General features: G+C 47.0%; 1 long non-coding RNA gene across 1 annotated transcript; it reads right to left on the bottom strand.

Moving 5' to 3' along the window:
* Window positions 1-19458: 19458 nt before the first annotated feature.
* Window positions 19459-21724, bottom strand: LOC118974711 (uncharacterized). The gene is made up of 3 exons (XR_005063947.1): window positions 21628-21724; window positions 19794-19880; window positions 19459-19541 (listed from the first exon to the last, which is right to left on the bottom strand). It is a non-coding gene; the product is annotated as an uncharacterized LOC118974711 (long non-coding RNA).
* Window positions 21725-21961: the final 237 nt, after the last annotated feature.

Here is a 21961-nt window from a genome sequence, read left to right on the forward strand (position 1 = left end):
ATAAAGTCTTGACAACTGGGCTCAGTGCAGATTTAGCAAATATGGGAGTCACACTGACCCTTCATAAAGAAGGCCACACATGTCTCCACTATTGCACATAGTGCTACTCAGCCTTAAATTGTATTTTAATACACTACCCCCATTTTATTACCCTTCTTACAGGATAATAGTGGCTCTTACAGCTAAAAAGGACTTTGTATTATCATAACAACATTCACGTAAAACATAAAGTGATCAAAGAATTGGGATCATTTTCTTAATACCTTAACAGTGAAATCACTAGAAGTCTGCTTAATTCAAGCTTGGCTGTGTTTCCAGCAGAAACACCTCTGGAAAAAGGCCCTTTTGGGAAATGGCTCACTTTCACCTCATGTGACTTCCTTTCTAACGTCAGCCCTTAAGGGAATAGTTACGGAGATAACACCAGCCAGCATGTCCCAGTGTCCATCTCCGCTTGTGGAAGGATGTCACATTCCTGGAAACCTTTGAGAGGACCTTTGAGAGAATGTGAGGGGATTCATTTTTGGAACTGGCCAGCTTAAAAAGAAGCCTGGCTCCATGACATTGAATTAGGCCTCCTGCCCTGGCTGGTGTGGCTCAGTGGATTGGGTGCTGGCCTGCAAACCAAAGGGTCGCTGGTTCAATTCCCAGTCAGGCCACATGCCTGGGTTGCAGGCCGGGTCCCCACTTGGGGGCATGCGAGAGGCAACTGTTTCTCTCTCGCAGAATGATATTTCTCTCCATCTCTGTCTCCTTCCCTTCTCCTCTCTCTAACAATTAATTAAATAAAGTCTTTAAAAAAAGAAAAATTAGTTCTCTATGACAATAAAATAATAATACTCCCTGAATGAGCATTTGCCAAAGGGCCCAAGATCCTGCATCCAATTTGTATCACATTTGGACAAGTGATGTTACAGTCCCGGGCCTGTATATTATACAATCACAGAAATGTGATTTTCATTATGTTATTAAAGTGCTAGTTGTTTGCCGGCCGTATTCTCTGCAGATGTTCGCAGATGGCTGTTGCTGCCGCCGCCGCTGCACCAATCAAAATCTCCCGGTCTCAGTGCCACACATGTCCTGCTAACAGGGAGTTCTGTCGGGGTTAACAGGAAGCCCTCCTTGGCCCCCTGGATTGTTTTTGATTGGGCTCAACCTCTGGGAGAAACTGGACTCCTGCAAAGCCCAACCAAGTAAACAGAGCTCTCCCTCCCTCTTTGTCATTAACCCTTTTCTCGGCAGGCAGCAATCCCCACAAATGTAAACCAGATGGGTGAGAGTCTTTGCGAGGGAGGGGAATGTGTGTTTTTATAGGCTCCACATGGAAAACGAGTAGGGTGCGTTTCATGCACTAGTCGTGTGTTTCAGGAAGTCTGCACTGAGTATTATGAGAAGTTGGAACTGGCTGAAGGTTCAGACTTGGTGCGAGAGGGCACATGTCTACCAGCCTGGGCTAATGCTGACCCCCTCGACCATCCTAACAGCCTTGGAGGCCAGGATGTTGCAGGTCAGACTGGGTCGGCTACAAATCAAAACTTTGGTTGATGATATCAGTTTAATCACTCAGCAACTATTTATTGTGTGTATTCAGTGCGGAAGGGTCAACTGGCTTCAGACAGGGTTCAGCCCCAGAATTTGAGGACAGGGTCAGGAAATGCCACCCTCTCAGACTGAAGCTAATAAGAAGTAACATGCAATTGAAACAATTAGCCATCTGCAGGGTAAACGCCTTTTGGCCGTGTACTGCAGATGAGACTGGGGTGTACCCTAAATCTCCAGAGAGGATAGAGACCCATAGGCCTTTGTAGCCGGGCAAGAAGAGTGGACTAAAGGAATCTAAGGCAGCTGTTACTGTGAGCCTCTCAGAACAGAGGGGAGGTGTTGCCCCAGCTAGGGCAAATGGTGTCCCCAGAGAAATATCACAAATTAGAGGGGCAATTTATTTAGTTACCCCACCTTAAGGGGAATAGCACCAAAGAACAACCGATGCCATTTGATTAATTCTATACTCAGCAAGCAAACTACCCCCACTGACTGATACCCCGCAAACAGTCCCGTGACGAACTCATACATTACCGTTCCAGTAGATGTGACTTGCCTGCCTGTAAGGAACACATTTACACTAATTAAGTCTGACTGTCCCTGGATAGAATCATGAAACTGAAACCTGAGTCAGGGAGGACCATACCCCAAATCAGACGACTTCATTCATTCACTCACAAATTCCACGGCATCTCATAGTGCCATCCCTGTGGTGGATATTGTATTAGACACAAGGAATGCCAAAGTAAATGTCAATGGTCCTGCTTTCAAGAAGTTTCCAGTATATTGAAGAGTGTATTTAAAACTATGAGTTCTGATCAAGTAGAGTGTTATGGAATCAGTTTAGTTGGTTACAAATAGCACTTTAAAAAATTGAATATAATACAAAAAAGAATGGAACAAAAATTTAGAAAAGAATATAATAATATAAAAACTGTTAGTGTTTGTTGCTGTTTTCAATTTTACACCAGCAACAATACTCAATTCTCCTCTCTCTGACCATCAACTGGTGTCCAATGATTCTGCTCAATTCTCACACTAAATACCTGGAGTTACACAGATTCCACAGGCGAAGGGCTCAGGTCCACAAAGCTGCCCCCCGCTGCAGATGCCTGCACTTCAAATAGCCAACCACAAATTTGGGCTTTCCCATGATGTCCTTCAAGTTCGATCATTTGCCAGAATGACTCACAGAACTGATTTAAAAAAAAAAAAAACCTTATGTGGACGAAAAAGGGGTCCTGTGGAAAGTAACTTCACAGGGTGATACGATCGATCATAAGTTCCTAACTGGGAAGATCTGGTGGGGGGCAGGGGCAGTTACACCCAGGCATTTACTTCTTGAAAGGCTTATATTTCCCTTGTTTTTGTGCATCTATGTTAATATACCTTAGAAACGAGATTTTTTTGGTTTCTTTTTTAAAAAAAGGCAGACTGCCATGTGCAGCACCTCTTTTGGCTGTGTCTGGACTACTTGACTACTCTATGTTCTCCTACAGACGGACCCGGAGAGCTTGTTTGGAGGTTCTAGCAGGTATACCCTTGACTAAAGACCAGTCCTCTCCTCTAGCTGGGAAGGTCATTCTCTTCAACTGAGCACACAGCTTCGGGGTGGACACACATGGATGGGTGCCGGAAGAAGGGGACACCCAACTAGCCAGCCAGACCAGCCAAGTCAACACTGGCAATCAAGGGGGTAACAGGTGCTGCAGCCAGATTGCCCTCACATCCAGAAATTCATCTTCTCAGACCTTTGTTCTAAAGTGTGACCACCCTCAGGGGACCACATAATCTTATTAACAATCCTGTAATCCAGGGGTCCCCAACCTCCGGGCCACAGAGCAGGAGTGACACATGGCCTGTTAGGAGCTGGGCCACCCAGCAGGAGGTGAGCAGTGAGCAAGTGAAGCTTCGCCTGTGTTTATAGCCACTCGCATTACCACCTGAGCTCCACCAGTCCCTCCTGCCAAAAACGTTGGGGACCACTGCTGTAATCCTATCCCCACCTTGCTTTCTACCACCTCCATGTAATCTTCCTTATGCTCCCTCCTTAATTCCAAATGCATTAAAAAAACTGTAAAACTGTTATTCCCCAGAGCATTTAAGATCTTGTTTCCTAGTAATTGTCTTTGGTTTGGCTCAAATAAACTTTTATAAAAATCCTTTACAGGTTTCAGTGCTTCTTCTATCAACACACACTATTACAGTGAATTATGAAGGCTATAAATAAATAGCCAGATAAAGAAGTTCATAGGCTGAGGTCTGGGGGTACTCCAAGTACAGGAGCCTCCATCCTTATGGAGCTGGTACGCACCTTGCTCCTGATCCATGGATGTGATCACCAAACCAGAAGCTCCTCCAAACGGTCATTCTGAATTTTGTATCAAGGTTCCATTAGGTAGGCATGTTTGATTAAGTCATGGGCTATTGGTGATTGATTTCATTTCTAGCCTCTTTGCTTTCCCAGATCCCTGGAGGTCAGAGGTTGGAAGTGAAAGTTCTAACTTTCATTTGGTTCCTATGGTAACAAATCCCCATCCTGAAGCTGTGTAGAGGTGCCAAGTTCATGGTATCAGCATAAACTTAGGTGTGATTGGAAGGGGTTCATGAGGAATAATAAAAGCTACTCCTGCCATAGTTGGTGTGGCTCAACAGTTTAAGCACTAGGTTAACTGAAAGGCTGCCAGTTCGACTCCCAGCCAGGGCTCATGCCTCAATTTCGGGTCAGATCCCCAGTTGGGGTGTGTGAGAGGCAACCAATTGATGTATTCTCGTATATTGATGTATTCTTGCACATTGATGTTTCTCTCCCTCTCTTTCTCCTTCCTTTCCCCTATCTCTAAAAATAAATAAATAAATAAAATCTTTAAAAAATTATTGAAAGATTCTAGCATTCAGACATGGCTGCCTCCCAGATTGCCCTGTAAATTCTGTGTCATGGGCTGTGCCAGGGCTTCAGGAAGGTTGATGGTTCTCTGACCCTTCAACGTCCCTCTGCAGACCTTCACTCCTCTGGTTCCCCCTACAATATGCAGGGTCTGAGTCCTATAATGAATTCTGTATTTCATTTATAATGATTTGTGTCCAGGACTAGGGGTTTTACTAAAACATGTAAAACATATGAAGAAAGCCCAGTCAAGAAGTAGCCTTAAAAGACAGGAAAAGCTTCTAAGAAATAACACTGAGCTAGATCTTAAATGATGAGCAGCCCCCTGCCATGTTAAGGAAAAAACTACGACCCTTATTAGATGTATGAGGATGACTTTATCGAAGGGACCATCGTGTTAGGCATGGGCACTACTGCAAGGGGGTTCTGCTGTGGGGAAAGACATGGGACTCAACTCCAAATATGTCAGTGTAAGAAACATTCAGACCTCCTGAGGATTTTTGTGAGTTTATTTGGGCCGGACTGACAACAACTGCCAGGAAGCAAAACATCAACAGATTAAGGAAATGATAGGGAAACTCAAGAGTTAAAGGTTTTATCTGTAGTTACAGTTGATAAGCTTAAGTGATTAATGCACGGGGAAAGCAGTTATTGGAAAGCAGGACCTACAGGACTCCAGGAGGTCAACAAGCAATTTAACCTTGTGCCCCAGGGCGTCTGCAAGCCATCGACTGAGATGGTGTCTGAGCCATCGTGTTCTAGGGAGGGATTCAGATAAAGAACTCTTGATCAACAGATAAAGAAGTACTAGGAAAATCCTTGCTGGGGCTGCAACTCTTATTTAATTAACCTTTTTTCCCCCAAACCTCTTACCTACCCTTTCTTCTCCTTATAGAAATGGCAGCTTGCCGTGGCTGGTGTGTCTCAGTGGATTGAGCCACACCTTTTAGTTCTGTGAACTAAAGGTCACTGGTTCAACTCCCAGTCAGGGCACATGCCTGGGTTGTGGGCCAGATCCCAGTGGGGGGCATGCAAGAGGCAACCTATCGCTGTTTCTCTCACGCATGTATGTTTCTCTCTCTCCATTCCCCTCTCTCCAAAAGTAAATAAATCCACTAACCCCAACCCTAGCTCAAGATTTCTTACCAGATCTAACACAGGACTTTGCTGATGATTGAACTAGTAACTGTGATTTATAAACTAATCCCTGAAAGAGAGCTGGTGCTCTTGCCAACTCCCCCATTAACCTCTCCTGCCTCACCCATCCTAGCTTTCCACCCTTTGTTTGAATCATCCTCCTACCCGTCAGAGCAAGTGCAGATGGGAGCGGAGCCTACAGCGTGCTCAAGAATTGTTAAGGAGGAGTGTAGATCTGAATGTGGTCTTTAAAATAGCCTGGGTAAACAGGGAGGTGGTGAGGAACAGAACGTGTGAAAACTGTGGAGAAGGACTTTTCCTCTAGTCTCTCAGATTCTGTGTCCAGGCCTGATAATTAAATTGACAAATGACAGATTAACAGGAGGAAAGCATAAACATTTTATTTGATGTTAATATTTTTACTTGTACACAAAGGCCTTCATATTCTATGAGAAATGAGAACTCCAAGAAGCAGGCAGGCTTGAGAGCTCATATACCATTTCAACCATTTGATTACAGTATAAATGGTATACCACAATAATATGGTGAAATGATATAAAATATACCATTTTATTCAGAGTGATAGATTGTGGAGACACGCATGAACATTTGGCTGTACATTTATAGGTTCACAGGCTGATGAAGATACAAGATACAAGAAACATTGTACACAGGACAACGACGCCTCAGTTCCCTTCAAAGTAGGCACCTTGGGACCTCACATAATTCTCTCAACTGCAGCACATGGAATGAATTCTGCCACATCATGTTTCATGCCAAGATCCTGTGTCAAAATCGTAGACATAGTAGTTTTGGGAAGCCCCAGATGAGTTTCCAGTTCTCACAGTGTCAGTCCCCGATCTTTGTTGCTTGCAGCTGGTACACGTTCAGCATTCTCTGTTTGTTGCAGGCCTGCCAGTACATGGATCACTATCCGCAGATTCTCAACCATCATTGAAATGTTTGTGCCACACTTTCACTTGCAGTGCATTCATTGCATCATCCCCAAAAGCCTTCTAAATGATCTGAATAGTTTCCGTGGAGGAATGTTCAAGCTTAACGCAAAATTTGATGCAGACTCAATTGCTCTATTCACTCAGTCATTTTGAATGCTACCGCCAGATAGCACACATGGTCACTCAATGTTGTCTACCACCCCCACTGACTAGTACAGTGAAGCCGTCATTGTTCACACATGCGCATTCCAGTCCGCTCTCCTTGGCTGCCAGGTTGCATCAACACCGTGCAAACCATTCTCATTATATTAACAATGGCTGGACTTTTCCCAGACAGACCTCATAGTTTGGCCTTTATACTAGGCTCACGGCTCCCAAAGCTTGATGAATTTTCTAAGCAATAAGAGCAATGGGAGCATCTTTTGTCATATTTGGTCTCTTGTACTGAAATCACTTCAGAGCCATAAAGGTCAAATTATTTCGTAAAAAGCCCCTTTCACCTACAACTAAGTCTATGTTAATGAGGCGACTTTTGGGAGTTTCCTAAAGTTCAGAGCCTGTTTCCCTGAGGAACCAATCATTATTCAAGAGGATAGTATTCAATCCCAATCCCTGTCTTCTTGAGAGCCAATCACCAGCGGCCAATAGTTGAGTCAGTCGTGCCTGTGTAACGAAGTCTCCCTAAAAGCCCCAAAGGGAGAGTTCAGGGGAGCCTCCAGGTTTGTGGGCCGGAATACAACCATGTGCTGGGCCTCCGACTCCATAGGGACAGAAGCTCCTTAGTTCCATGTTAGACCGCCCCACTGTATCTCTTCATCCAGCTCTTCATTTACACTTTTAAACATCTTTTGTAATAAACCAGTACTCTATTTAAACTGGTTTTCTGAGTTCTGTGAGCTGCTCTAGCAAATTAATAGAAGCCAAGAAGGAGGTTGTTGGAACCTGTGACTACAACCTGTTGGTCAGAAACACTGGTGACAACCTGAACTTCTGATTGGCCTCTGATATGGTGGGGGAAGAGGGGGCAGTCCTTTAAAATTAGGCTATCTTCGGGTACATAATGTCAGAATTGAGTTTAATTGTAGGATACCCAGCTGGTGTCAAAGAATTGCTTGGTGGTGTGGAAAAATGAAACATATCAGAATTGGTGTCAAAATCATACTTTCCCATGGGAAATGTATGGTCTGCCTTCAGGTAGAAAGGGGGAGGTCAGCAAGCCCTTCCTGCACCTACTGATTCTCAGTCGCCTTCAGGTCAAAGTGCTCTATGTGCCAGCACAGCACATCTTTGTGGTGCATGGTCTGAGCCCCTCCAGGAGCAGTGGGGAAACGTGCCCAGGGCAGTGCTAAGTGAACCCCAAGGAGTGTTCTGGAGAGGCCATGTGGCCAGGGGCGCCCCAGTGTCTACTTCCCTGAGGTAATCCCTGCACCGCCTTAGCTGTGTGACCTGGGACACTTCCTCACACATTTTGTGTGTCCATTTTCTCAACTGTAAGAGCAGAAAATAAATGACACTCACCTCATACAACTGTTATGAGGGTTAAGGGAGGTAAGGGTGTATAAAGTGCTTAGAACATGCCTGGCACGTAACAAATGCAAAATTCATATTAGCTGGTGTAATTTTTCTTTGAACAGTGAGAAAACCTCTTTGGCTTGTGTAGGAGGAGTGGAAAGGCACACGTGTCTGAGCAGGGGGTCATGGGCCTAGTGATGAAGGGCCCAGCCTGGAAAGCTGGGCTTGGGGCTTGGAAGTTCCTTCCATGCTGTGTGAGGATGGTGGGCTGGAGAGCAGCCCCCAAAGATGTCCATGTCCTACTGCTCCGAACCTGTGAATGTGTTGCCTTGTGTGGCAAAAGGAACTTTGCAGAAGCTATTATATTAAAGACCAAAGAGATAAGATTAGCCTGCATTATCGGGGTGGTCCTGTGGAATCCCCAGGTCCTAACAAGAGGGAGGCAGGAGAGAGCAAGTTATGAGAGTCAGAGCCACAGATCTGAGGGCTGAAGCAGAGGTGAAGGGTGATGCCAGCAGATTAGCTTAGGCCAGCGGGCAGCACTTGGAGGCTGGCAGAGGCCAGGGAGGGGATGCCCCCGGAGCCTTCACAGAGCACAGCTCTGCCAACCCATTTTAGACACTGACCTCTGGAACGGTAAGAGAGTAGACGTGTTATTTTAAGCCAATAAGTATGGGGCAGTTTGTCACAACAGCAACAGGAACTGATATGGTCAGCAAACTGAGAACTGAGATTTGGGGCACCAGCACCAAGGATCACCAGGGACCAAGGGCATGTGTCCCGTGAACAGGCACAGACACCCACTTAGATGAGGTGAGCATGCTCCACGTTCTGACTGCAGTGCGTACTCAGGGGTGTACCCGTGCAAAACCTCACTAACCTGCATATAAAGGGGTTAAAATGGGTGACTTTCTGTATGAAAACAATACCTCAATGAACTTGAAAGCGAGTGTTTTCAAAAAGAAAAGTCCCTTCAGCTTCTCAAAGTCTCTAATTCTCCTGAGGACAAGGCAAGAGCACTGGCTTCTGATTTTTCATGAGGACTGAGTCCAAGGACCTCAATTCACAGGTGCGGCAATGAAGCTGAGAGGTGAGGAGGCTACCCAAGTCACACCTTGGCTCTGCCTGAGTAGGGACAAAAGTTAAGTATTTTATTTCCTGCCCAGGGTTCCTCCTGTTCTCAAACAACCTGTGTGGTCCCAGACCAGCATCTTCAGCATCACCTGAAACTTGATAGAGAGTTTCTCTGGAATCAGAAACTCTGGCAGAAGGGTTGGCTGTCTGCATTCTAGCAATTGCTCCAGAGCAATCCTAGCAACCCAGGCTTGAGAGATTGTGGGACAGGTTTATCTTATCCCTTTCTGGGTTACAGATCCCTTCCAGAATCAGACTCAGGCCAGCAGCTCTCCCCAAGAAGAATACATAAGCAAAGACTTTTGCATACAATTGAGGGGGAAGATGTTCAAAGGCCTCCATGAAGTTCACTTAAGAAAAATCTTGCCCTGACTGGTGTGGCTCAGTAGATTGAGTGACAGCCTGTGAATGGAGAGGTTGCCAGTTGGATTCCCAGTCAGGGCACGTGCCTGGATTGCGGGCCAGGTCCCCAGTTGGGCGTGTGTTGAATCTCATGTACATCAAGGTTTCTCTCCCTCTCTTTCTCCCTTCCTTCCATTCTTTCTAAAGTAAATAAATAAAATCTTTAAAAAAAAAAGAAGAGTTGGGGGTCATCTCAATAAATAAGTGGTTTTAAAAAAAGAAAAGTCTTAAGTCTTAACATTGCAGTAAAGGCGGCGGAGAATGACTGCTCTGCCTATGGAACTCTACGCTCATTCAAGGCCTTTGGATTCAGACTCCAGAGAAGTCAATGTGTTCCTCATCTGTGTCATTCCGGGGCCTGGAATCACCCTGCCAAGTTCCCAGCTGCAAAACAGGCCCTCAAGCCTACCTGTTTGCATGAATTCGGCCCCACCCCCAACCCAGGACTTCCACAACATTGTCTTAGCACTGTGCTGCCCTCAGTTTAACTGATTTCCAGAAGAAGTAGGAGGAGAATAGCCATTATGTGGCGCTTCAACCCTCTAGGTAACAATATGTTTTTGAAAATCAAAACCCCAATTTAAGAAGGGAGAAGAAAGAGGGAAGGGCGCAGCAACCGTTTTCACCGCTAGATGGCGGTCATGGAGACAAATGCTCAAACAGCCCAATGTTCTAGGGGCCCCAAATTGGCTTCCAGGCATCTTCTTCTTGGTCCATAAAGTGTTTTTAAGTATTTCCAGAAAATTTCACATAAAAATCTAGATTCCAAGACTCATTCATAAAACAACCTCAAGATCCGGCACTGTGTGGGCCTGCATCTCTGAGCAGAACTGCCCCTTTGACTGGGGCACTGGGACCCTGACCGTCCCCACCCCTTCTGGTCACTCACCGGGTTTCCCAGCCTGGCCTCTGCACACTGCCCCGTCCCAAGAGCCCAAAACCACTGCAGAGGGTGTTGGGTAAGGCCTACAGGTGGTTTCAGGCAGTTACTGATTCAGAGCAGCAAAATGAAAGTTGAGAAAGGCCTGCATATGTTTTTCTGTTCTAACATTTTACTCCTCACTTTGGTTTTTCCTGTCTACAACCCCATTTTGCTTCTCATACCCAAAGCTGGGCAAGGCGCCTCTAACATGTGCCTGTTATATGCAAATTGCGAGTGAAAGGAGTCCACAGAAACTGAGAGCAACTTGATGGTATATTTATTGGCCAAGTTTTAACCTGCGCAGGGGCGAACTTCCCAACTGAGACCGCAGTCCCGCGGCTACGCAGAGCCGCCAAAATGGAAGTCGCGCCTGGCTTACAGACTGTTGGGTTTTTATAAGAGCAGGCAAGCAAGCTGGGGATACAGAAGCAGATGTAGCGGTTAGCTATTGGCTCGATTGAACAAAGGCAGAGGTTTTGATTGGTGGGGGCTCTTGTTGGCGGGCAAACCTGAGTGGTGAGCAACTGTCATTAACGCCTTAAGATTAAGCAGGCTCTTTATCTCCATTCCCCAGTTCCTCTAACCTTCCTTGGCGCCTTAGGTTATTAGGGCAGTCTGGCACCTCTAACCTTCCTTGGCGCCTTAGGTTATTAGGGCAGTCTGGCAGCTCTTACAGTGCCCACACAGCACGCTACAGGTTTCCCCCCCAGAGCATCTCCAACTTCCCCGGGGCCCAGGTTTACACTCTGCCTCCCGTTAGTTTGTAAATACTGTGCTGGCAGGAACAAAGATGACCACCCCCCCACCCCTGCGCAGATCTTCAAAGGAATTCATTAATTGAGGAAGGGAGAGAGGGAGGGGAGAGGGGAAGGTGGCATCTGAACATCCCGGAGGCCTAGTCAGAGCAGCGCAGCCAGGGTGCCCCTCCCAGGGTTCCTGACTCAGGCCTATGGTGTGGCCTGGGAGGGAGCCCAGGAACAAGTTCTTGGCTGATGCTGGTGGGCCTGGACTCTCATTTTGAAAACCTCTGCTCTTGATGAATATTTTTCAAAATACTAAGCTTCTATAAATAGTTTACAGACTTTTAATAATTCTATCACCTCTGTCTTTTTATTTTAGAATTTATTGGGTGCTCAATACATAGTGGTAAAGCGACAGAGCAACAGCTTCTGGGATCCAGCCTGCTGCTCTCTGGAGGAAGAGGGCGGCTGCGGAGGCCTGCGCCTGCGCCTGTGGCTGCGGCCCAGCTGCAGACAAGTGTACCTGTGCATGGGAAGGAAGGTTCCCTGCCCTTCCTCCCCACGCAAGAACTTGCTGGACACAGAGCGTTTGAGAAACGAGGGAGGGAAGGAATATAAAATGTTCTTCAACGGTGCAGATCACTTCGGGGTGATGCCACGTACCAAGCACCCCTTGCTGCTCTCCCCAAATCAGGTGGTGAAGGACAAGGTGGCAGACGTGGAGCAGCAGGCATGCCAGTCACCCACTGTGACGCCCTTGTCCTAGGGCCTGGACCTCGGGCCAGTCACCACAGCACCATGAGGGGCCACTCTCACCCGTCTGAGCTGGCACACAGATGGGATTGTGCTCTCTCTGCCTGGTATCCTGCAAAGAAGCTGTTGGGGAAGAGATTCCAGAAAGGAAACCCCCATGCTTCTCAAGTCCTGGACCCCAGTGTTTGAGGGACAAGGAGAAATCTGCAGTGTCAGGGGACAGAGCATAGTGTCACCAAAAAGGCTGGGTGAACTCCAGGTTATCAGTCACAGGGAAGCAGTTGGCAAAGGAATTTTGTGGACAACTAGGTCATGTATGTCAAGTGAAGCCCCCCTCTTCCCCAGAGAACAAAGCCCCGTCTGGGTAGGAACTCTTCCTTGCTCAGCTGCTCAGCTGCAAAACAGATGCAGAAACGGAGCCACTTTCTTCTACCCAAACCTCAGCCCCCTGGAAAAGTGGGCGCACAGTGCCACCACGTGGTCATGGCTGGCAACACCCAGTGGCTAGGGAAAGGACCGGAAAAGGTCTACAGAATGGATGGCTGAGAGGATAAAAACTATACTTATTTTATTTTAGTCTTTTACAGGGAACTGAAACACACATTCCCATTTTTTGTATGTAAAACACTGGGGAAAATAGCATCGAAAGAGAGTCAAAATCTTTAAAGATCCCAGACCAAGACAAAAATAGATGAACTGGGAATTCAAGTCAGGTCCCTTGGATCCTATCCAGATGTTCAACCAGCTGGTCACACAGGTCCCCTCCAGTCAGTTACTTTTCTTGATGTTTCTAATCAACAGTATTATATATGTGATGCCATAAACTTTTATATTTAATACTAGCTCATAACTCAGGATCCTAAACCAGATGTTTTGGGTGAGAAAGAAATTGATGATTCATCAGTAGATGGAGCCCAGGCCACTGGCTGCTGTCCAGGCACTTTACCAGATGAGCTGTGGAGCAGGGTGGTTGTCACCAGCTGTCCTTTAGGCAAAGAGAGAAGGACCCGGGAGAGAGCGGGAGAGGGAGAAATGAAAATAAATATGCACATAAAGCAGCATGCAAGATCTTCTATGAGTTTTTTTTTTCTCTTATAAAACAGGAGCTTGTACTGTTGACTTAAGTCAATGATAGGTATTTGCAGTCCTCTGGATACACCCCCCCCCCCCCCCCCGCCATATGAAGGGGGAGGGTGGGGGAGGGGAGGAGAAAGTAGAGTATATAACCAAGACATGTGACATCTGGGATAACGTCTTTAAACTCCTAACTGACTTTTCCTCCCAGGGATTACCACCTTTGCACACCCCCATCCATAAGCTAGGCCCGCTTATGGGAGGAATCAGGCAGACTAGAGAGCAGAGAACAGGGAAGCCTCCGGGCTGTGGTTTCAGCTCCTGAAGCAGAGGGACTCCTGCCCCACCAACCCCCTTGAGAATATCCCCCAATCTGCAGACCAGAGGGCAGAATTACTTGGGGATCTCAAGAAAGAGGTTCTGTAGCTGACTTTCTGGGTCAGAGCCCTGAGGAGGCACAGACCCCAGACAGGGCTGGCTGCTTGTAGGCCATGGCCAGATGGGGCCACAGTCATCCCAAATGAGATGCTCCTGGAAAAGCACTTAGCAGGGTGCCCGGTACATAGCAAGTGCTCAATAAATTGCAGCTGTTACTGCTTTCATTAGGGTTTCAGATGCCTTTGGAATCACCAAAGCCAAGTTCCCTGTGGATGCTTCCTCAGCAAGGGACAGCCAGCACAGGTCTCCTACCTCCTTGCTACCTTCCCTCCTAATATCAGACAAGACTGTTTTGAACAGTGTTGCCTAAAATGAGCCCATTTAAACCAATGGGTGATGGTTCATTTTCTGTGAAAACTTACCTAGCCCAGGGAGCCCAGATATTTAGTCAAACACTATTCTAGATGTTTCTGTGAAGACATAATTTAGATAAAATGAACATTTCAATCAGTAGACTTTGAGCAAAGCAGATGGCACTCAATAACGTGGCTGGGCCTGCCCCAAGCAGTGAAGGCCTGCAGGGATGAAAGACTGGTGTCCCAGAGAAAGGGGGCATTTGGCCGGCACGTGGTCATCGGGACTCAGACACACACAGCCATGGCTCTGTGTGTCTCCAGCCTGCTGGCTTACCCTGCAGCCTTGAACTCGCCAGCTTCCACATCCCACAAGCCAATTCCTTAAATAAATCCTTTTCTCAAAACACTCCCACAGACACACCACACACATACACACATACCCAGCTGGCTCTCTAGAGAACTCTGACTAATACACATGACCCACAACAGTCTAGAGCCCACATAATATGCTTCCCTCCCACCCTGGGGTGCCCTGCAGGACTGGAAGGTGGAATACTGGATGGCTGCTGGTGAAAGGTTGTGACCGTGCCTCTCTGGGACTCAGTTTCGTCATCCACACAATGAAGAGACAGGTGATAACAGGAAAGGCAAACGGATTTTGTTTACACGTCATCTTCAATCGGTGAGTGGTGGCATCGGGTTCAGGGTTAGAGAGCAATTCTGTGGCAGCATCTGTGGCAAGGTGTGCTTAGCCTGCTTAGCCTGCTCCCATCAGCCTGCTTAGCCTAGTCAACACCTGAAGTAACCCTTGCCTCTGAATCTCCTCTGTGGGGGTGCCATGACCTGCCTGGGGAGCTTACAGAGCAAGGACTGGGCGACCACTGGTGGCCTCGCTGGTGTGCTCGTCATCCTGGCAACTCAGCACTGTTTGCTGGACTGAGTTTGCCTCTTCACTGAAGGCCTTTTTTGCCTGTGTTTTGAGGCTCCACGTTCTAGNGCCTGCTTAGCCTAGTCAACACCTGAAGTAACCCTTGCCTCTGAATCTCCTCTGTGGGGGTGCCATGACCTGCCTGGGGAGCTTACAGAGCAAGGACTGGGCGACCACTGGTGGCCTCGCTGGTGTGCTCGTCATCCTGGCGACTCAGCGCTGTTTGCTGGACTGAGTTTGCCTCTTCACTGAAGGCCTTTTTTGCCTGTGTTTTGAGGCTCCACGTTCTAGGGTTTTGCTCTGACTCATCAGAGGCTCCTTCTCTGGCTCTAGTTCCCCTTCTCAGGTTTTCATATTGGGCCCTTTGCTGTGCCTCAGGGCTGGGCCAGGGCCACGTTTTCTTTATTGTGTGACATCCTCTCCCCATGGGATCACAACTAGTGCCAGTGCTTTAAATGATTTTTGAGCAGTAAGGGATCCCGATTTCATGTCACTGCTCCTAAATTCTCCCAGACTCCAGAGCCAAGTATGCAACTGACTACTTACACCCTCTACTGGCAACCCTGTGTAAAATGAGGAAAAGAGAACTCTGCTTTCACCCTCCTGCCTCTCTCCTCTGGCTTTTAGTATCCCCACTAACAGCACTCCCATCAGCCTGCTTCGCCTAGTCAAAACCTGAAGTTACCCTTGACTCTGAATTTCCTCTGTCCTCCACTTCACCTTCACTTATCAGCAGACTCTGGAAATGCCACCTCAAACCATGTCCTGATCTGTTCACTTCCCTGGGTCTGCGCCATCCCCACCCTTATCCGGGCAGCAACCTGTCTTCTAGAAGCCTCCCCATAGTCCTCTCGCTCCCCACCCAGCCCTCTCCGCACAGCAGCCAGCAGCAGCCAGACTTGCTCCACCACTGTGTCCCTCTGTTGGCTTCCCATGCTCTTTAGAATGAGGTGCCAACCCCTCTCCCTTCGCGTCTAAGGAAGGCACAGTCTAGAGGGAAATACCACCAGTGAAGGACGATGGTCAGTGTGCCAACTGCTCTAAGGGGGGGCTGCAGGGCCCCTACCTGTGGGGAGTGAGGGAGATGGAGAGAAGTATCAAGGGTGAGGTGGGGTGGGGGATCGGGAAAGGAGATCAAGGTCCAGGGGGTAACGGAAAGAGAGGGAGTGAGAGGAGAGACCATCATGGACCGGGGCTTGCTTCTTGCTTGTTTCAGGGCTTCATCTCTGCTACATCCTTTAATCCTTCTACTTCCTGGGGAACTGTGTTCAGAGCAGCTAAGAAACTGGTCAAGCTTAACTGGATGGTCCAGGCCAGGCCCAAGACCCTGAAGTCCACGGACTCCTGACTGCACCTTGCTGCTTCCAGAGATGCCTGCGGCACTGCCGGTATCCCTCCTTCCTGGGCACCTCCTCACACCCTGGGCCATTACTGGCCCCCACACAGGACACAGCAAAATCTAGCCCCCTTTGAGCTACCCCCACTCTCAAACCCACCCCAGCATAAGATCCTACAGTGGTATTTCTCAAATTCAAGTAACATGACAAACTCCATTAAATGAAAAAATACATACGTTCAAGTCCCTGAGAATATACCCACGAACTCCATCTAGTCGGACTCAAAAATTAAATATTGGTAGCAAACCCAGGTCCCTTGGAAGACCATGACTAGGAATACAGCTGAAGTGGGTGGCCGTTCCTGAAGCCTGGGTTGATGGTGCTGATTGCATTAGAGTACCTTCAAAGAAAGCGCCAAGCTGGAGAATTCTTCGGGAATTCTCAGGTGCCCAAGAGTAAATCAACAAACTCAGGAATCTGAGATTTCAGGCTGAATCCTCCTGGGCTGCCCACTAAAATTAAAACAGCAGGCCCTGCTCATGGGACACGGGTTGACTCACAGCCGCACCCCCAGAGGGGTCCTAGCTCACCCTGAGTCCGTCCTCCAGGAATAGCTGCTGCTCCAGGAGTGAAGTTGTGAAGTGGGAGTGAATGGAAACTGGGGAACCGGGTGGCCTGGGCTTGCATTCTGACTCCATTACTTGCCACTTTTGTAACCTCAAGCAAGTTCATTTCTTTCTGCCTCCATTTTCTCACCTGAAAAATGGGGTTGTAAAGGGATATACCCTGCAGGGTCACTGTGAGGATCAAAGATTTAGATTTATTTTTTAAATATTGTATTATTTTTTAAATAAATAAATATTTATTTATTTTTAGAGAGGGGAGGGAGAAAGGGAGAGAAACACTAATATACCTTGTGTGCCCCCTACTGGGGACCTGGCTAGCCACCCAGGCAGGCATGTGCCCTGACTGGGAATGGAACTAGCTACTCTTTGGTTGGCAGGCTGGCACTCAATCCACTGAGCCACACCAGCCAGGGCTGATTCATACATTTAAATTCATGGACATGTGCCTGTCATGGAGTCAGCACTCCATGAGCCATTCTGTGTAGCTCTCTGTGTACACACCTGTCTTTCACAGCTCCGTCCTGCTCCCTGCGGCTGGGATGCCTTTCCTCACCTTGCCATTCCAGAAATCAAGAATTTTTCCACAGTTCTGAGAGAAGCCTTCCCTGACACTGTTCTGTACCCAGAGTATACCTCTATTAACATATACCCTCAAATCAGTTGCTTAACTGTGTATTGGATATGGCTCCCAATGAAAACATTGGCTGTAAAAAAACCCCACATAACTATGTTTCTCATACCTTTGTTTGAGTCATTAAAAATCCAGACTCTATTTCATGGTCTCTGGGACCCCAGGGGCCACATCAGGTGCCTGGGGATGGGCTGAATTAGCTTACTCCTGCTGCCAAAACAAAATACCATAGGCAGGGGGCTTATACAACAGAAATCTATTTTCTTGGAGCTCTGGAGACTGGGGGGCCAAGATCAAAGTTTGGTTTCTTCCAAGGCTGCTCTCATGGGCTTGCAGGTAGTTGCCGGGCTGCTATGTGCCCCCTCAGTCTTTCCTCGTACGGGAGAATCTCTGGTGTCTCTCCTGTGTCCTGTTCTCCTCTTCTTATAAGGAATCCCCACACTACAGCCTCATTTTAATTACCCGAATTACCTTAATAAAAGCCCTATCTCCAAATACAGGTACATTCTGTTATTACCAGGGGGTTAGGGCTTCAACATAGGAACTCTGGAAGAACACAATTTGATCCACAAACATGGGGTACAGAGGAAGCCCACAGAGTGCCCAAGCAAATGGGCAACCCATCTGGTCACTGGACCTGGGATACTCATCACCTTGCCGGAAACACCCAGGTGCCCAGGCAGCCCTTGCCTGCTGTAGTCCCACAGCCTTCAGGGTCTCTGCCCAGGGGACAGGGCACAGGTCCCCCTGCCCTTCAGCCCTCTTGGCCTTTGCTCACTCCTGCCCCTCTGCCCCAGACCATCTGTCCCTGCTGCACAGGGTGTCCTCTCTCCCTTTACAGTTAGCCACAGACACTGTATGTCCAGCCTGTCTTCTCTCCCCAGGGGCTGACACTTTTGAGACGAAAGCAAGGAGGACCCCAGGGCTACTCCTACTCTCTTCACCGCCTCTCCCCTCCCCTGAGACACTGCAGGTAGCTCACTGGCTGCTGGAAGTGGGGGAGGGGAACCCCAAAGAAGAAGAAAATCTCTCAAAATGATATGCCTGGCTTGGAAATACATAAAAAATGGCACAGATGGATGGATGGACAGAGGGAGAGATGGATGATGACACAGGATAAAGTGAATACATATAGTGAATGTTAACAGTGGGATCTAAGTAGTGGGTGATTAGTGTTCAACGGATGTTTGAAAAATTTCATTATAAATTGGTAGTGCGGGGGCAATACTAAGGTTCACATTTGCCAGCCTCCTGCCAGTCCATTAGTTCCCTCAGTTAAACCACACTGGCTTTTTCTTACTGACAACTCAGCACTTAGCACTTGGTATCCTTAAAAGTAAGCTCTGAAGATAGCTGGACACTGAAGGAACTGCAGCCTCAGAAGCCCAGCATTCTCCAAGCTGGGGCACCACGGAACCCTCTAGTGGTGAGGGTGCACACTGCATTCCTTGGGGACCAGTTTCGCAGCGACCAGAGACCTGGAGCCACCCAGACAATGATCAAGGATGTGAGAAGAATCTAGAATGAGCCCTGAGAATCGAGAAGAATTAACTGCTCCAGCCTATTGCCAGTTGAGCGCACCTACTAAATGAGTGCCTAGCACCCCTTCAACTGAGAATAATATTCCCATCAGGTCAAATCAGGTTAAGAGGGAGTGCGTTGCCTTTACCAACCCCCCACCCCCCCGCAAGAGTCTGAGGGACCAAGACCCCTCATTTCAGGCTCCAGTTCAATTGCCAGCTGGAATCATAACAGAGAGCCCTTGCAGTTAGTTCTGCACTCTGAGGTCTGGGACAGCAGATACCAGGAAACTGGGGGTGTGTTGGCTCTTGGGCGGGAAGAGGAAAGGATGGAGCGAGCTGATTTGAACTGAATTATGTCCCCTCAAAATTCATATGATGAAGCCTTAACACCCAGAAACTCAGAATATGACTATTTGGAGGGAGTGTCTTTAAAGATGTGAATAAGTTAAAATTCAAACTGGAAAAGCCGGAGTTCATGCTGCCTGTCACTACCAGAACCAATAAGCCAAGGGTGTTTGACCCACACGCAGCCTGCCGTCCACATGTGACCCCCAGTGGCTACGAATTTGGTCCAACACAAAACTGTAAATTTACTTAACAGATTGAGATTTTTTTATTACGTGTCACAATGTATTTAATGTGTGGCCCACAACAACTCTTCTTCTTCTAGTGTGGCCCAAAGACACCAAGATGTTGGATACCCCTGCAATAAGCAGAGACAGGGATTGAATCTTTATGGGCACTTTATTCATATGGCCTGTGATCTGAGAAACTAGCAGGTTACGTGCTCTAACATACCGTCTTAAACCCCATTTCAAACTGACTCTTTTTATAAGAAGAAAAGTGTAGGTAAAGGGGTTAGGATTCAGGGAAAAAGTTAATCAGATAAAAGCTGCAGCATTATCTGTGTCCTAGGTGGTGGGCATCTCCCCCTGGAGCACAATGGCTCAGATACCATCATGATTGCTCGCAGTCCTCCTGGAGCACAAAGGTGGAACTGTCTACGGTCTCCTGGAGTCAGGGTGGGTCATATCTTCAGTTCCTGGAATAATTTTTAAATGCATTGATTACTAAGCTTATTAGCTATTACCTCAAACTAAAATTGTCCAGCATTTGAGTCTCCCATCATGGGGACAATTCTGTCTCTGTGCCTGTGACCTACCTATTCTTTGGGAGGTACCAGTCAGCCCATCACCTCTTCTGACAACATCCCTTCCTGACTTCATGGAATTTGGGGCCCTGCCAACTGCAAGGACACAACCTCAGTTGAGCTACTGGGTTCTTCCTAATTCCCTAACATTAACTGCCTGCCACCAGCCCCAAAACTAAGGCTTACAGCAGAGATCCAGACCGACAAATCCTGTCCTTATGGAATTTACATTCCAGTGTAACCTCACTTTGGGGAAGCCTTAGCATTTGTCTTTACCATACACTACGCATAAAAACATGATGTAGAACATCAGTGCAGAAGCGCATTCTGTGCCCTGGAAACTATAGCCACTAACTGTCCTGAACTTCACATAAGTACATGAACAAAAGCAGTTCTTCCTATATTTTTAAGGTATAAATGGTCTGGGACTACCTGACAGAAACGAGCCTGGGAACCACTAAGACAGAAGAACCAAATTTTATTTTTTGCATGGAATTTAATATTTCTTTTAAAAGGATCAAAGTAGTCATTAAGAAATGAAAAAAATCATTATTGTATTGTACTTTCTAATATCTTTTTACAAGTTTTATAGTGTTATTATTTTCCTAAGTTTTATTGAGATATAACTGACATATAACATGGTATAACTCTAAGGTGCTACAATTTATGTAAGTTTATATAGTAAAATGACTACTACAATAAGGTTTTTAATAAATCCATCACCTCAGTATCTTTTGTGATCAGAATTTTAGGAACTACTCTCTCAGTAACTTTCCAGCGTGCAATACAGTATTATTCACTATAATCACTATGCTGCACATTAGACCCCCCAGAATGTATTCATCTTATAACTAAATGTTTAGACCTTTGATCACCTTCACCAATTTCCCATAGCCCTGAGCCCCTGCTAACCACCAATCTACTTTGCTTCTGTGAGGGTTTTTTTTTATTCAATATAAAAGTGAAAGCAAATTGTATTTGTCTTTCTCTGGCTTATTGCACTTAGCATTGCTAACCTTAAAGTAAAAGGCCAAACTGAGAGGCAGCATGCATTTATTTGTGAGTAAAGTTCTGATTAGGAGACAAGGCAAACGATACTTATGATATTACATCAATAGAAGGAAGGTGTTTCTATAGATGCACATAACAAAATGATGTTAATTTCAGAGAATGTTTTTCAATTTTCCTTTCAGTAGTCATCAGTCAGGTGATAATATGTGCTTTCTCGTTTGGGGCTGCAATGTTGCCCTAGTCCAGTACAAAAATTATTTTGCCCTTTTAACATTCCAAAGGTTTTAGCAGGAAGACCTGAAAACGAGTTCGTCTGGGACGGCAGCTCCTACTCCAAAATGAAAGTGGGTCTGTCTGTATTATTTTGCAGCGTAATTCCTAAGGTTCATCCATGATGTTGCAACTCCTTATTTATTATGACTTAATAATAGACCCAAGACTCCAGCTCCAGAGCTGGTTGTGTAACCCCTAACTGCTATTCTTGCTTTTCTTCCCAAAAGCCAGTAAAAGCAGTCATTTGAAACATGTACTCGTTCGAATTACACTAACATTCTCTATAATTTACTTCCTCACAAGTAAATCTAACACAACCACAAGCAAGACTAAACCAAAGGACCAGGGGACTGACTTGCTTAAGGGGACAGCTCACAACAGGCGGCGTCGGGGCACGAACCCCTGGTGGGAACAGGAAACTCCGAACACTAGTTCCTGGGCTGATAGTGCCTTTTCCGTCCACGCGCCCCAGGAAGCCCCGCCCCGGGGCGAAGGATGGTTTCCGTGAAACAAGGACTTGGGGAAAGCCGGAAAAAGACAAGGGGCGGGGTGAATCAGGACGCTCTAGCATTCCCCGACTCTGTGGCTGCCGCCAATTGACAAGTCCTTGAGGCAAGGCTCCTCACTATTGGACGCGCAGCCTCGTGTAGGCGGGCAACTTGGTTTTCGGCACGCTGATTGGCTGTATC

This window comes from Sturnira hondurensis, unplaced genomic scaffold, assembly GCF_014824575.4.
Source record: "Sturnira hondurensis isolate 20B ecotype Veracruz unplaced genomic scaffold, ASM1482457v3 Scaffold0019835, whole genome shotgun sequence".
In the NCBI taxonomy this organism is placed as follows: domain Eukaryota; kingdom Metazoa; phylum Chordata; class Mammalia; order Chiroptera; family Phyllostomidae; genus Sturnira; species Sturnira hondurensis.